The sequence below is a fragment of the Medicago sativa genome, chromosome 6 (assembly GCF_051527215.1).
Source record: "Medicago sativa cultivar Bolivia chromosome 6, Bolivia_mono, whole genome shotgun sequence".
Taxonomy (NCBI): Eukaryota; Viridiplantae; Streptophyta; class Magnoliopsida; order Fabales; family Fabaceae; genus Medicago; species Medicago sativa.
This window is the reverse complement of record NC_140754.1, coordinates 75,991,982-76,009,891: the sequence shown is the minus strand read 5'-3', so window position 1 is coordinate 76,009,891 and position 17,910 is coordinate 75,991,982.

Here is a 17,910-nt window from a genome sequence, read left to right as displayed (position 1 = left end):
TGATATTTGATGCTTGATGAGCGTAGAAACTTGCTTCTTGATGATTTGCAATGATTTGGGATGAGGATTTTGACCCAAAAATTCACACTTTTTGGGTTTTTGAAGGTGGAGGGAAAGAAAATGGTGCTTGGACTTGGGACTGATGGGTTTTGTACAGAAACAGTAGCCTTACGGTACTTAACTCACGCAACGTGAGTTAAATAACATTGCGTTACTTAAGTTGCGCAGGGATAAATGTGCCATTTCAGTTGGGCGCGAGTGTTTTGTGCTGAGAGAAAAGCATGAATCAAAAAGAAACACATGCTATGGGATAGAGTCCAAATTTAAGAATGTATTTAGGCCCAAAATTAAACTCAGTTGAAAAGTCACACATATTTCTAGAAGAACCTTGATAGATTCTTTTGTATATGATATGATGAGTTATACTCCCTCCGTCTCACAATTATTGTCTCTTTAGCATTTTTTCTTTTTCTCAAAATAATTGCCACTTTACAATATCAATGTAGCATTTATTATTTTTTTCCACTATTATACCCTTATTTATTGAATTTCATCCAACTTAACTATTCCATTAACTACAATTAATAAGGGTGTTTTAGTAAATGCTACTAATTTTACCATTGAAATCAACACAATTAATCATTTTCTTAATAATCGTGCACAAACCTTAAACGACTAATATTGTGAGACGGAGGGAGTATATAATTGTTAGTTTGTAATAGCTCCTCCACAATTATGCAAACTTTGTTATGTTCAATTTTTATAAGTAGGAAACTTGTGGATGAGATAATACACAAGAATAATAGAGAAGAAATTTAGTATGTTTACAGTTTATTTCTCTCTTTTGCTGTATTTTTTTTCCATCGTAGAAATGGATACGTCTACTAGAAATTAGGATTGATGCAATAAGATAAATTAGCATGTTGCAAGTCTCGACTAATGGAAATATTATTGGGAAAAGCTCAAGTCTCGCATCAAAAAGATATGATTCTTGATAAAAGTTTATATAAATGATACATTCATCATCTTAAGAACCGGTTTTGTAAGAATGAGTAAGATGTAAAAGACGTATCGTGCGTTGGAAGATACAACTACAACTTGAAGTTGTAGATTATTATTTGATTATTAAACATGACACACCGAGATATAAATAGTTAGTTAGAAATAAGAAATATCAAGCTAAATGAAAATACAATCTGGTTAGTTTAGAGGTTACTTCTACTGTATATGTTCTTTAATTAATGTGTTTGATAAATTAGTCGGATAAGAGTTAATTTTTCTAATATAATTGTCTTTTAAAAAATAATGTGAGGACCAAACGTTTGAAATTTTAAAACTAACTTTTCTAGACTTATATTCATTCTTTATTTCAAAAAAAAAAAAAAAGACTTATATTCATTCTATTTTTTAGGTTAGAAAACATTCAACAAGATATAAGAACTCCATTTTTAGCATGGTATTTAGCAAAAGTGTTAAACAATCTAATGATGGAACGAATAAAGGTCCAAGTAATATATTTTTTTTTCTCAATTTGGATACTTGGTCCATCACCATCATTTACAGCTTTATGCTTCGAATCTTGGTTTTTTTTCTCTTTATTTTTTTTATCCTTTCTTTTTCACACTTTTTCTTATGGGGCAATATGTGAATGTAAATCCAAGCTTTCCACATATTCTATCAAAAAGAGATGCTCTTCATGTTGATGTTGACCTAAGCAAAAGCACCCTTCTCTTAAGAGAGAACTAAATCGTTATTTTGATCCTTAAATTTGTGAGACGGTATCGATATAGTCCTTGAATATATTAAAATTTAAAAAATATTTATTTTAATAATTTTATGGACTAAATAACTAAAAAAACATATCGGAATTAATGAAAGACAAATTTGATGATCAAATTTACTTTAAAAAGATACATCCATGAACGTTTATGTAGTTTTGATATATTCAAAAATTATAATGACACGACACAAGTAACAAAATGACAGTTTCCTCTTTAAAAAAAATTTATAGACTAAAATAACAAAAAAAAAAAATCGGAATTAATGAAAGACAAATTTGATGATCAAACTGACTTAAAAAAGATACATCCACAATCGTTTTTGTAGTTTCGATATACTCAAAAACTATAATGACATTTGACACATTCAAGTAACAAAATGACGGTTTTCTCCCTAAAAGAGTCACTTTGTTAAAGTGGTATGCATATGCAACAATCCACACATGCAATGCAATGTCCCCTACACAAGACAAAGGAAAACTTCCAAATAAACTTTCTCATATTAAGACAACTCTATGTCATGCACTTTGTCATGTTACAAAAAAACTGCAGCACTAGAGAATTGAATCAAAGGTGACCATAAATTTTTACTTGGTATATACAACGTTATACCTAATCAAAATTCACATGGATAGACAAAAATGAAATTGCAATGTCAGTTCAATGGGACAATGATAGTGTTGGTGGTACCATCATTTTGAATTTATTTGTTTGTTTTCTCCCTTGTTAGTTGGTGGTAGCACATTTTACTACCCAACCGAAATGAGAGAATGGTGGGGAATAATTTTTAGCCACACGACCTTAAAATCAGATCCATGTTTCCTATGATTAATCTCCATCATTATTTGGTTCCAAAGAAGATTATGGATGCAAATTAATTTTTTCAACTTTCACAAAAAAGAAGGATATTAAGAGGTTGAGAAAATGCTGATTCAACTGTTTTCCTTGTATTAATACTGGTATGTATTTCACTTGTGGACAAAACTCTCCTAATGTATTATTTATTTACCCTCACTGATTACATAAAAATCCATACCCTTCTTCTAAATTTACCAATATGTATGTACAAACACTGTTTTATCTAGCTTTATATTCACCCTAATCTAAACTTCTTTTTTTTTTTTGACAAAACCCTAATCTAAACTTATTCACCCTAAGTGAGAAAAACAGTATATTTTTTTTCTCATCATTACAAGAGTGATTTTTATAAATCATGAGAATGAAAAAAAAATCCGTATTTTTATTCATTACGCTTGGAGCCAATAGAAAATTAAAGTCAAACAGTGTTTTAGTGTGTTACGAAATCACAAAATGTGTGAGTTCGGCTTTGATTTAGATGTTGACTTTGGGCTTTTATTGGTGTTAGTGGTAATCCTCGGTTAGATTGTGCATTTATTAGTGTGTTTATGGTGTTTCATCTATATGCGTCACATTTGCTTTGTAATTTTTGTCTATCGTTCCATGCTTGTCTTGTACAGCGACTTGATTATTAATAAAAAATTTCCGTTAAAAAAATCACAACCGAGATTCTAAAATTCATGGTCGAAGAGCTCCTTATAGTAGAGGTTGTCCACCGCTGTACCAGGTACATTATTTGATATCTATAAAAAAAAAAAATGTCACATATGAGATGTCTTCCATAATTTGTTCACTCTTAAACCTCACTGATATTTAAGTCTAATAACCTCAAATTTTATCCATTTAACGAATTAACATCTTTTTTTTATACTAATGAAGTTAACACTGTTACATTAATTAATTATTGTGAAAAAAGAAGAGAAAACCAACTTTTTAAATATCTTGTCTTAAAAAGATATAATGGTCTAACAACCCTCTTTACATCGATGCCATGGAAAGTGCGTGAAAAAGTGATACATGGCACCTTGTGTCTATAAGAAAGAGATGCCTCTTGTCTATGCAGATCATCAAAAAAGTTGCAAACAAGAGTTTAGGGTAAAAAAAATTCTCAAACCTTTTAAAAGTAAAAATTTACTTTAGTGCATTCGTAAGCGTAACTGGCTCGGCCTACTAAAAGTTCGGCTCGGCCTAGCTCGTTTAATAAATGAGTCAAGCTTGAGCTTTTTAAAAAGCTTATTAATTTAATTAGGCCGGGCTTAGGCTTATAAAAAAGCCTATGAAACCTACCAGACCGACCCGTATATGAGTATATTACATTTTTCCACATTTATTATCTATAACTATATATGTCAAAAAGAATTACTAATCCTTCAAATTCTCATACCACAATTATTATTATTTCAGTTTTTTTTATAATTTTGTATTTGGGATACAACACAACTCTTGATGTTTCGTACTGTTTGGAAGCTTGTTAAGTTATCATTTAAGACTCTTATGGTTATTTGATTTGTGTGAACTGTTAAGGCTTGATAGTGATATGCCTAAGGTCAAGTATGGTTATTAGATTAAGTTTGAAATCCTTGCTATTATTAGACCTGATTATTATTGAGTTTCTATCCATCTATAAATTTTACAATTGTGTTTTGTTAGTTCAATTTGTATCTAATTAATGTTTATCTTTATATTAAGTATGTTGCATAAATTGAAAGAAAAAAAATGATAAACAGACTCTGTTTGAAATTTGTAACACAAACTATGCTTTTAAACGGGCTAATAGGTCAAGCCAGACTTTTAAAAAGGTCAGGTCAGGCTTAAAATAAAGCCTTTGACAGGTAAAAGGTCAAGGCTTAGGCCTTAGTTTTTTCAACCAAGCCTAGCCTATTTAAGCAAAGCCCGGCTCGGCCCGGCTCATTGCCACCCCTAAGCGTAACTCAGTTGGTATCAACAATGCATAACATATACAGAGTTGGGATTCGAATTTCGGACATATCCCATTTTTCCACATTTAAAATATATGAGTTTCATCCACTAGACTACTTGACAAAAAATAAATAAAAAACCTTACTTCAGGAAAATTAGTTGAGGATATGTCACTAAACTTCATGATATAATTAGCTAATTTTATCTCCATGTCTCTGGATTTCTAATGTTAACTTATATTTTCTTTATATGAAAATCATTCTAATTTAATTATTTTATGAAATGAAATTTTTAGTTTAATCTTTGAGGCTTTTTCAACTTTATTTTCTAAATTAAATTAAAATCTTAAGAAATAAGTATACTTATTAAATTAACTTAAAAAATGTTAAAATTAAAATATGAGTTATTACATACTAACATACACCCAAAAATATATAAAAATATTTCTAGCTTATTTTAATTTCACATATTCTCAACATATAAATGGGAAAATGGGTTGTGTTGGCACCGTTAGTGACTTATGGTGGATTTGTCTTGAATTGGTTGACTAGGGTTTTGTTCCTAGTCCTGCTCTTGTTCGGCTGTGGCTGAGTATTCCTGATAGGAGTTTAGCTGGTTTTCCGTTGATGTTTTAGTTTTCGCTCTTATTTTTCGGTGGGAAAGATTCTATGTGTTTTTATTACTGCTCGACTTGAATACTTCTTGTACTCTAAATCTCTACGTGGTTCTACTCTTGCAGGAGATTTCTCCTTCTTATTTATAAAATATATAATATTCATTAAAAAATGGGAAAATGGGCAAAGAACAAACATGTCAAGGAATTGAAGTTGCAAATTGGTAGGATCAAAGAGCAAACAATATTATATCCATCTATTATCTTCCTTTTCAATCTTGCTTCCTCAACCATAGCCACGCTTCATGCACAAGTTCACAGCCACTACCCACTATGGTCTAATTTAATTTGGATAGAGCATGTCTAGGATTCCAACCTATATGGCAAATCCAAGGCCTCAAAAGAAGCATTTTGCAATATTTTAAATGTTGTGCCAAAATATCATTTTTTGAGTGAATATTATAATTATTCAAATATGATATTGAGTTAACCAATGCATATAGAAGTATGGTTTCCCCAATATATATAATATGCAACTCACTAGACAATAGACATTATGCTCCAATCTCCAAAAGACTATAGACAGCTATTCTTGTAGGGGAATCAGTTCTTCATGCACAAAGACAAAGAAGAAAAAAGTGCAGGACCAGTTGGGATTTACCATATCTTTGAGTAAATAATTAATAATAAGTCCTTTAATTACTTTTTTTATGTACAAGGACATTTAATTACTTTATCAACCTCCTTTTGGTACAATCTTTCTATATTTTTATAAGTCCTAACCGAGTGTTAGTTGCATTAATGTGGACCTATGGTTTGATTTACCAACTGGATTATTGTGTTTCTTTACAAGATTAAAAGGATATATCATATTGAGTTGATGATGATTTTAGCCTTGTCAGATTAATCACTGGTTCCTAACTTACATAACTTGAAGCTGGTACATGAAAAAGCCATAATTATTATTGTTCAATTATTCCATTGATTTTATACAATACCTGTGTTTATTGAATTGTTTTTATATGAAGAAAAAAAATTGAAAATCACTTCTCTTTTTCAAAATTGTTCATTCCATTGATTTAGCAGGAGTTAACTCTCGCATTAACTCACGATGACATTTTTAAGATTAGTTGACCCAATTTAATAAAATGATTGAATCGATCTAAAAAGTGTCAACATGAGTTTTTTTTTTTTAGAGAAGCGTGAGTTAATTATCGCTGAAAAAATGTCGATCATGAGATAACTTCCGTTGGATCAAGGGAATGAGCAATTTTGAAAAGGAGAAGAGTAATTATAAAAAAAAATTGTGCGGTCGGTCCACTTCTCTTGTTATTATTTTTTTTTTTGGGTGATATTTCTTATGACTATTTTTAAATGAGGGTTTGAGTTTGAACTCACCTTAATTTGTGAGGTGTAAATCTAATTCTTACTAATCAGAGGACCAATGTTCATTTAATTTGGCTTATTTGTGATATTTTAAATTAATCTCAACCACTTTCATTCACCTAAAAAAAGCATTTCATATTTGTCTTATTTTTACATTTTCAATTTTGTTTTGTTTGTCCAGTTCACTACTATTCAAATAAGTTTTTCATATTTGTCTTATTGCTACATTTTCAATTTCAATCTTGTTTTGTATGCACTATGTACTACGCTATTTAAATTTAAGTGTAGCTGATTAAAAGATTCAATCACTGCAATTATTTTAGAGCATGGAGCTGATAGGCCAAAGGAATAGAATAAGAAAAATGTTATTAATATATTAAACATTTGGATGGTATGAGGAAGAAATGTGAACAATTTAAAATCAAGGAACCTTCCTAATCCAATATGTTAAACGACGTGTTAGATGGTGCTTAGTGATTTACTAATATACATTTCTGGACCATCTTGTCAAAGTTACTAATTTGTTTGTCATAACCCAATGATGTATGGATATACATCATGATTTGAGCCTTTATCAGCTTAACAAGAGATTCTTAATTCAAAAACGTATATATTAGTATAATCAAGCTTCAAGAATGCAACAATGTTAAAATTGTTAAGGGAGAGTTGTTCCTAGTTTGTGAAATTAGTTTATGCATCTAAGGGTGAATGATACTGAATTTACACAAACAAAACCATTTTATAAATATTTAGTTTCCTCGAGTTCTTGTTGAGTTAGCTCAGTTGTGCTAGTTTTTGTAAAAATATTCCAAAAATGATATATATTTTTTCAAATGGCTTCAATATTTTGTTAGACAGGGGCAATGGTCGGAGTCAGTTCAAGGTACTCGCATACTAGTTCAAAAGGTCGGATGAAGGTAGGAGGGGACTAGTTCTAGCCGGTGAAAGAAGTCTTGCTGAAAATCCGAAAACGACTGTCGAAGCCCTGTTTCCTTAAAAACCACCTCATAGATGGGGATCATATTATCCAGGTAACGATGGCAGATTCTGCTATTGATGGTAGGGAGGCACATTTCCCAATTTTCTCCCCCTCAAGATTCAATCTCAGCGAACGGAAGTTCGAGCGTTTAGGGGAAGGCGTAAATGGTGGCGCTGGATCTGCCTGATTTTGTATTCCATCCATATCAAACCTGAAAGGGAAAAGGGGGGAAAATGAACTCAACATTCAAATTCACCCTTCCTTTGCCGATCGGTTCGATTTCGGCGAGGAAGAGCTCAAACGTTCCTCGCGAACAACGCAATTTAGAGGGAAAACTAAAACTGGGAAAGAAATCATATGGTGGCGACCGCCACTCACAGTGACGCTAGGTTTAAACTCCTAAGTTGAAACCCCACACCAATAATCTAGACTAAAGCAACTACAAATGAGAGCAACAATTTCTACAGTTTTCCTAAACATGTACACTAAAAGTCACCACCTATCACATTGGAAACCACCCCCTAACACGGTGAAAACCACCATCATCTTTGTCCTTTCTTCTAAAAACCACATGTTCAACTGTTCAAACACAACAAACATAAAATAGGAGGAGACAAGAAAAGGTAAATGCCAACCTAGTTTTAGATGAAAATGGAGAAATGGAAGCAAACGAACATTTATGAAGCCTTGAGAGCTTGGGAACAGAACTTTGGAACCGAAAAGGTTATGCAACAAAGGATTGAAAATTTGCAGAGAAAGTAAAAGGGTTCCAGGTTAAGTCTCAAACCCTTTTATACTCTTGTAAAAATGTTTGGGAAACCAGAAGTAATTATCCGATGCAGCAATTCACATGGAACTGGAAGTATGGACCCATTCCAGTAAAAGCGAAGCCACAGTCTAGATCTGCACTTCTGGCTCATCCAACGGATCAGAGAAAACTCATCAAGTATCCAATCGTGGGGATCAAATCAATGGCTACGGTTGAACCATGAAAAACAACGGTGACACAACCACTCAAAGGCCTAAGTACTCTAGTACTTTACTAGCCTTTACACGTGGTGCTCAGTAACTAAAGGTCATGTCCCCTCATTCCCATCGTCGAGATGCCAACATTAAATGATGAGGGAACAACAATCAATCTATTTTCGATAATATCTAACAATCACATCAAGGATGAGCCATAAGTTTTGACGAACGCAAGGGTAAACCTATCTGAGCGTTGGATAACACTCTTATCACGAGCAAGGCCATTCTTCTTAAACAAGCACAAAACCAACTTACAACAGCTAGCTCATCACAAGCACATCAAAAGCTATCGGTCCCAAACGAACATAATTTTAAAGATTCACAGCGTCTTTAAACAAGCGTCACACGAGCATCTTGTTCGATACTTCTCCATCCCTCTTCATGAGCTTATGGTTTGCCCTCACACGAACCATGTTGCTCAAAGTCATCACTTTATCCAAGAGTAACGACTTAGCACCTCGGGAGACTCATTCAATTTGAATGGCAACATGCGCTCCCCACGTTCCGCGAATCTCGCCTCGACGATTACGATCTCCACAGTGTACCTTACAACGGCTCATGCGTCTCCCTCTATAAAAGGGGATTTTACACAGTCCCCAAAGGTACGATCCATTCAATCCATTTAAACTATTATATTTAGAATTGTATCATTTTACTTTATTATTTAAATTATTAAATAAAAATGTTAAATTGCTTTGTCTATACATATATTTACTATTATATTTAGAATTGTATCATTTTACTTTATTATTTAAATTATTAAATAAAAATGTTAAATTGCTTTATCTATACATATATTTACTTTTTTATAAAAAAAAATATATTCAACGTATTGGAAATTAAAGTATTTGATTTTTTATTTAATTTAGAATCCTTTAAAAATGTTGTAGATAAAAACTAAACTCAATAAAAAAAAAGGAAATTATTATTCGTCTTTTTCTAGTATTAATATTGTAAATGTTACCCCAAAAATTACTATTAATAATGTAAACTAATTTAATTTTCATTTTTTAAAGAACTAATTTAATTTGCATTAAAAATACTCAAATGAATTATAAAAAAATAATCTTATTTATAATAAAGTGATTAAATATCCTTATAATTTTTCTATTACAAAGAAACATCCTTAGATATTTTCCAAAAAAAACTAGTTATTTATATTGTGATCAGTCTAACGGTCAGTTAAATAATAAATATAGATAGTACTATAAGCTGGATTTCAAATTTATTCAAAATATCTTTCAAAAAAAAAATTATTCAAAATAATTATTATTTTATTTTTTTTAATGACAAAGCAAATTAATGGAAACAGTATTTGTTGGGCAATGCAATAACTGTGATGTGGTGTCACTGGGTCAGGGGTCATCAACCTCTCCCTCAGAAGGGAAGGTCCATAAAAAGCAGTAAAAAAGTACTTTGGACAAACCTACTTTTTCAGGTTAACTTTGCTTTAGAATTTTGACTTGAATCAACTAAATTCCCATTTTTTACCTACGACCTGGAGTGGTTGCTGGACTATGAAACAAGTTCATGCAGATTTTCATTTTTCTCAGTTAATTAACAAAATAATTTAATTATTCAATTTAAACAAATTTCAACTGATTTCATCATATTCAATTTTATCATTCTAAAAATAACTTTTTATTACTACTCATTTGAAATGAATTTTCATAAAAAATGACACAGAGAAGTGGTAGTTTAGAAGGTGCAAATATATTAAAACAAAAAATACAATTATATCTTTTCCTATCAAACGAATTATATTAGGTAAACTAATATTTTTTGACATGTGATTAGTATTCCTAATTTTGACCAACTTATTTATTTTTACTTACTAAACAAATTCTTTAATATATGTCCTTGGGGCACATGTTAACATTTGCCTTAACTATATTATATGAGTCTACAATATATAAGAGTTACTATTACAAACAAATCTTTCAAAAAACTATTAAAAATGAATCGTTGAAAATAACTATAGTTATAATTTTAAACGAAGCATACTTGACTATATTTTATTTAACTCATGATTGAACTCTAAATTACTATGTGTGTGTTTGGATTTGCTTTTGCACAGTAAATTTTGCGTCTGAAGGCAAGTTAAACATGAAAATGGGGAAGCTACAAAAACATGCTTATGCATAAACATGAAAATTCATTGTCTGATATATGAACGCGCAAATGGTGAAGCTACAAAACAAGTTTGAAAGCATGAAAATTCACCGCGATCGATTACGTAGAAACCGCTGCTAAGCCAAACATGCGCTAGCTTTTTTTCTCCTCATAATTCGGGAGTTTAAGATTAAAAAAAGGTCAAAGAATTTGTTAACAGATTGATGTGAGAATTTCTGGTCGAAGTTAATTTTTGATATTTGAACAGACAGTGCAAGGACATGTTTGGGCTTATGTGGCACTGCACAACATATAATTCCTGTCGATTTGAATTTGAAAGACTTTGCAAAACGAGGGAATATGTGGTTACTTCCAACAACTCACGTTGCATATTACCGGTAATGGGACCCACAAAACCAAACAAGAAAATCACATCCGTTGGTTTCCTATCGGTTACATTGCTGTGTTTTTAATCAATTTTAAGGAAAAAATGATTTGATTCAAACATAAAATGACATAAGATTTGATTTTGGATGATTAGTTTAAAAAATATGATTGATTTTCATGAGGTTAATTGAGTTTTCAAGGTTAATGAATAATATGTACATGGTTGGAAGCATCTCAAGTTCTCGGCCACATTTTGGAAGCATCTCAAGTTCTCGGCCACATTTTGAAATCTCTTATCTCAACGTCACTCTTTTCCTCTTGTCTCAACATTGAAGTTTATTTGCAAAATGGTGTAGACGGTAAACCACTTTCTCATTATGACCGATTATCCGCCCTTCTTCAACAATGCATCTCTCTTATCACAAAATCCGTATTGAGCAAGTTCTGGCTATGGTATGAGTGTGAAGCCAATAATTCAATAGGCTAACATTTGAAAATAGTTCCAACCAAACCAAATTCTCCATAGATCTATCCGATCTTACATCAAAGTGTCTAACTCTTATATATTCGAGATAATGAATATGTTTATCAGATATAGATGTCCATCAACTCTAGATCGCACAACAAGTGTGTGTGAATTTGATGATGATGATGATAATGATTTGTTAATCGTTGATGATGATTATGTGAAGTTTTTTCAACTTTTTGTTGGTGTTTATGGTTGAATAATCAATTAGTATAACTAGATTAATCGATGAATAAGCTAAAATTGTTAAAAACGGTAAGAAGTTTATTTTAAAATCTCTCATATATACATGGAAGGAAATGCTTGTGCTAATGATGCTTTTGGTTATGATGGTTTTATTTAGTTGGATAATTTATCAAATTGTATTTGGTATGACTTTTGGTTGAATAATCAATTAGTATAACTAGATTAATCGATGAATAAGCTAAAATTGTTAAAAACGGTAAGAAGTTTATTTTAAAATCTCTCATATATACATGGAAGGAAATGCTTGTGCTAATGATGCTTTTGGTTATGATGGTTTTATTTAGTTGGATAATTTATCAAATTGTATTTGGTATGACTTTTTTACGAACAAATGTGTGGATTATTTGCTTTCAAATTTCATTAAGCATTTTTATTTTACATGCATTGTACTCTTTTTCTTTATCATATTTCATTAAGTTTTTATGATAATTTCTTAACAAGATGATTGCTTGATCTGTTTCTTCCTTGAATTTTGCTTGTATCTGTTCCATCATCAAATTGTACTCTTTTTTAAATTCATTCAATACCTAATGTATTTGATTTATATATAAACCAAATCAATTATGTATTTAATAAACTTAAAAAATATTTTTTGTTCATAAATGTGTATGGAGGGAGTATGTTTCTTTATAAAGCAATATTGTACACCCTCCCATCTTAAATATAAATAAAAATTTAAATGTACTACTAAATTAAATTTGGACAAAATACATAGTAAATTTTTCTTTTAACAATAGGTAAAAAGAAAATAATGGTTTATATATCGATAGCAATTTTTCACCATAGGTATGATTTTATCAAAGCTTAAATTTGAAATGGAGACAATTATTATCCTCTCTTTTCCTACTAGGTGCTAGCATAATTACACAATCTCTCTTGATTTTAGGTATCATAATAATGTTGCCATATGATATTGGCATGGCACTCTCTCTTGCTTTTACCGCACTCAGTCATAAAATAAAGTGTCACTTTTGCAGGTCACTCCAAAGCAATTAAGGAGATTATATACCAAAAGTTAAAAATAAAAATAAAGAGGAGAAATTTTGATATGTACTCCCTCGGTCCAAAATTATAAATTGCTTTAGGAAAAAAAATTGTCATCAATTATACTCTCTCCGATCTCAAATGTAAGAAAAAAATAATAATGCACACATATTAAGAATGTGGATTAACCACATTTAAGTTTATAAAAAGTGATATTTTTTCAAATTTACCCTTGTCTTAGAGTAGTAAAGACATTAATGATAAAGTGAGTTTAATGAGGGTAAACTTGGAATTGTGACATTTAATAGGTTCATTTTACTATACTTTTTCTTATATCTGAGACCACCAATTTTATTTTTTTGTTTCGTACATTTGAGACAGGAGGGAGTAAGGAAGTAAGTCGTTTTTACAATACTTACTAATGAAACATTAACGTATTCTCTTTTTTCAATTCTTTAATGAGAAATGTTAACGAGTGCCTCCGGGACACTCTTTAAGCATTTTAAATAATAAGTTTTTAATTAAAAGTTGTGTGTTGAATGCATGAGAAATTGTAATAGTTGATTTTTTTAAAAAATAATTACTAAAATTGGGATGCTTAAAGAGTGTCTCGGGGGCACTCGTTAACAAGACTCTTTTTTAATTTATCTTTCTTATAACATTTATTAAGAACAATTTTATAAAACAACTAATAATATATATTTTTCATGCAAAACTAATTACACTTTGTAATATATGTGAAATGCTCACAACATTGTATAATCTAGGACGGAGGGAGTATCACTTTATAAATTGTTCATCATGGACTACTATTTAAAAAATGTTTAAAACTTCAACAATGACATATGTCATCCTTTCTTAGTATTGTTAGACGTTAATGATCCTTTTCATTTTTACGATTGAAGTAATGACTTAATTTTATTTTATTTTTTGACAAAAAGTAATGACTTAATTATTACTAATTTGATTAAAACAACAGAAAATAAATACGTAATTTGTACTCTATTCGACCAACATAAATCAAAACACCATTGTTGCTATAAATATAAAAAGAAGTCTAAATTTTGAATAGAATCATTGATGCCAATGTTATGGTGGACGGTGAGATATGTGATTTTAAAATTGTTGAAGAATATGGTTTTTCTTTGGGGGAGGATGCATGTTTGTCTGATGAAGATGTACCTCCAGATGAAGTTGATATGGGGCATGAAGATAAGCATGATGACTTGATTGCTCACGGGGAGGTTGAAAACTTGCTGAACCATTTATCGGAGGATTGGCAGAAGGAACAACTTGAATCAGAGAAGTATCACGTGTCGGTGGGTAATGAGAATCCGCCGGCAGAAGCTATTCCAGATGCGACGTTGGTTGATGATGGGTTGGAGTCAGCTTCAGTTCCTGCGGTGAGGAAGAACATGCATGTTACAGAAACGGTTCAGCACAATGCTGGAGCCGTGGGGTTAGATGTGGATGGTGGGGGTTTTGCAAAGATCCGTCAAACTAGAAGTGGCACCAAGACAAGAGCACAACGAACTACATCTTGTCCTCCTGGAAAAGTTCATTCAGGATCGGCGGGTCCGTGGAGTTTGGAGTGGGCTCATAGGCATAAGGAAGTGGTGTTGGGAAACTTTTCGAAATGGGTTCCATGTGGCAACAAAAAATCTGTAACAAATGCTCCATGTGTCAAAAGGAAGAAGGGGAGTGTGAATATTCGACATTGCATAAAAAATTTGAAGCGAATAGCAAGGTTATCTGAAGAAGATCGAAAGCAAGTTTTACGTACCTTGCGTAAAACTCACAGACAACGAAAGGTGGCATCAGGTGCATCTAATGATAAGGTAACTTCTAATGATAGTTCTTCTGCTAATGATTCTCAGACATCAGTTAATAATGATTGGATGAATTGGTTGGTTCTCCATGGTCGTAGCGAGGATGTGTCAGATGATGTTAGACATATGGGAAAGGTGGTGGGGTTGAATTATAAAGGGGATCCGAATAACAGGTTTGATGTGTTGTCAGGTGTGGGAAGAAAAAATAAAGAGGGGGATGGGAATGGGATATGAGGCCGAGGGAGGGTGTGTGGCGGGGAGGGGTTGTGGTGAGGGCGTGTGAGTGGTTGTGATGCATATAATTTCTTGGAATGTAAGGGGTTTAGGTGGCTCTGGAAAAAGGAGGGAAGTGTGTAACATGGTGAGGGAGAAAAATCCTTTCATTTTGTGCTTACAAGAATCTAAGTTGTCTGTGGTAAATGATTTGGTATGTAAAGCTATTTGGAATGATGATAATGTTGAATTTTCTTATCAATCATCGCGTGGTGCTTCAGGAGGTTTGATAACGCTCTGGAATCGTAATGAGGTGGAGGTTTGGTTTTCTTTTAATATGGAGCATGTGTTAGGGGTTCAAGGTCAGTTTGTGAAGACTGGTGAGCAGTTTACTCTTTTTAATGTCTATGCTCCGTGTGATACTCTTTCTCAACAATTGCTTTGGAAAAACTTATCAGCTCGGTTGGCATCTTTATCGGATGCTAATGTTTGTTTGTGTGGTGATTTCAACGCGGTTCGGTGTGCGGAAGAAAGAAAAAGTGTTGGGAGCGTTAATATTAATGTTTTAGGCAGTGCAAATTTCAATAATTTGATCGAGAATAATTGTTTGATTGATCTTCCTCTTAGGGGGCGCAGATTCACTTGGTATCGAGGGGATGGGAGATCTATGAGTCGGATTGATCGGTTTTTGTTGTCAGAAAATTGGTGTTTGACGTGGCCTAATTGTTTTCAGATGGCTTCGTCCCGAGGTTTGTCGGATCATTGCCCTATTCAGTTGTGTGCTGATGTTGCGAATTGGGGTCCAAAACCGGTTCGCATGTTAAAATGCTGGGAGACGTTTTCGGGGTATGATTCTTTTGTTCGTGAAAAATGGAGTACTTTTCATCTGGAGGGTTGGGGTGGTTTTGTGCTGAAGGAAAAATTAAAGCTCATCAAATTGGCTTTAAAAGAATGGCATGTGAAACACTCAAAAAATTTACCAGCTAGAATTGATTCTCTAAAGGACCGGATTGCGGCTTTTGATGTTAAGGGCGAGACTTTAGACTTGTCAGATGAGGATATCGAAGTTATGCATGGGTATTCAGCAGAGTTGTTTTCGTTAGCTCAGGTTAACACCAGTGTTTGTTGGCAGCAATCGCGGCTTCAATGGTTACGGGAAGGTGATGCTAATTCGAAGTTTTTTCACAATGTTATGTCCAGTAGGCGTCGTCGGAATGCTATACCTTTCTTTCTAGTGGATGGTGTGTTGGTTGAGGGGGTTGAAAATGTCCGGGCAGCAGTGTTTAATCATTTTTCATCTCAGTTCAAAGCTCACAGAGTTAGCCGGCCTAGCATGGAGGGGTTGCAATTTCGCACTTTATCTGTTCATGAAGGAGTTGATTTAATAACACCGTTCTCGTTGGAGGAGGTGAAGGCTGCTGTTTGGGACTGTGATAATCTTAAGAGTCCTGGCCCTGATGGGATTTCTTTCGGTTTTGTTAAACATTTCTGGGACTTGCTGAAGAATGACGTGATGCGTTTTTTGACGGAGTTCCATAGGAATGGCAAATTAGCTAAAGGAATAAATAGTATGTTCATTGCTCTTATACCTAAGGTGGATAGTCCACAACGTCTGAATGATTTCCGTCCCATTTCTTTAGTTGGATGCTTGTATAAAATTCTGGCTAAGGTCCTTGCAAACAGGCTTCGATCAGTAATTGATTTTGTTATTTCTGATGCTCAGTCAGCCTTTATTAAAGGTCGTCAGATTCTTGATGGAATTTTGGTTGCAAATGAAGTTGTTGATGACGCGCGAAAACATAAAAAGGAATTGTTACTTTTCAAGGTGGATTTTGAAAAAGCTTATGATTCGGTTGACTGGAGTTACTTGGAGTTAGTGATGGTAAAGATGGGTTTCCCTACTCTTTGGCGCAAGTGGATAAAGGAATGTGTGGGGACGGCTACGGCTTCAGTGTTGGTTAATGGGTCTCCAACAAATGAGTTCCCTTTGGGTAGGGGTTTAAGGCAAGGGGATCCCCTATCTCCCTTTCTTTTTCTCCTGGCGGCGGAAGGGTTTCATGTGTTGATGGAAGCTTTTGCTGCTCATAATCTGTTTACTGGATACTCTGTGGGCAGCCATGTTCCGGTGGTGGTGTCTCATCTTCAATTTGCGGATGATACTATTATTTTATGTGAAAAATCTTGGGCTAATATCAGAGCTATGCGTGCCATTCTATCGCTCTTTGAAGATTTATCTGGTCTTAAGGTGAATTTTTCTAAGAGTCAATTGGTGGGAGTTAATATTGCTGGGTCCTGGTTATCTGAAGCTGCCATGGTGTTGAATTGTAAGGTTGGTTCCATTCCGTTAATGTATCTTGGTCTGCCTATTGGTGGGAATGCTAGTCGGTTGGTATTTTGGCAGCCTCTTATTAATAAGATAAATTCTAGACTGTTGGGTTGGAAATCGAGACATTTGTCCTTGGGTGGCCGTTTGATTTTACTGAAGTCTGTCCTGTCATCACTGCCTGCTTATGCTCTTTCTTTCTTCAAGGCTCCGTCAGGTATTGTTTCCTCTATTGAATCTATTTTAAATAATTTTTTTGGGGGGTGGGGGGGGGGGGGGGGGGGGGGAGTGTAGACCACAGGAAAATTATTTGGGTTGACTGGAAATCTATTTGTCGGAGTCAGGAGGTTGGTGGTTTGGGGGTTAGAAGAATTAAGGAATTTAATTTAGCTTTATTAGGGAAGTGGTGTTGGAGGTTGTTGGTGGAGAAGGAGAGTTTGTGGTATAGGGTGTTGGTGGCGCGATATGGGATGAGGGATGGTCAGGTGTGTGCGGGGGGTCGTGATAGTTCTGTGTGGTGGAGGAATGTCTCGACATTGAGATGGGAGGGGTGGTTCCATGGCAATGTTAGTCGGGTGTTGGGTGATGGTAGAAATACGCTGTTTTGGACTGATGTTTGGATAGGTGAGGTGACGTTACGAGATAGATTTAGTAGGTTGTATGATTTGTCGTTACGAAAAGGGGAGTCAGTGGCGTCAATGAGAGATCTAGGGTGGGGAGTTGAGGGTGA